This window comes from Setaria italica, unplaced genomic scaffold (assembly GCF_000263155.2).
Source record: "Setaria italica strain Yugu1 unplaced genomic scaffold, Setaria_italica_v2.0 scaffold_107, whole genome shotgun sequence".
Lineage (NCBI taxonomy): Eukaryota > Viridiplantae > Streptophyta > Magnoliopsida > Poales > Poaceae > Setaria > Setaria italica.
The window spans coordinates 561-790 of record NW_014576803.1 but is presented as its reverse complement, the minus strand read 5'-3'; positions in this window follow the sequence as shown (position 1 = coordinate 790).

Sequence of the window (230 nt, the reverse complement as noted above, 5' to 3'; positions counted from 1 at the left end):
AAAATAAATAACTAACCAACTGCAAAAAGTGGGTCAGCTTGGAACCCCTAAATGGCAAAAACTCCCCTTTCGAAATTGCTTCAAAAACTTGCCCTAGGGCAAGTAAACTTTTATTTATGTTCTGAAACATTAAATTAAACATGATTAATTATATATAGTAGTAATCATATTTTACACAATAAATAAAGTCACTTACACCAGTTTCATTCCTTGTTGCGTCCAACACATCA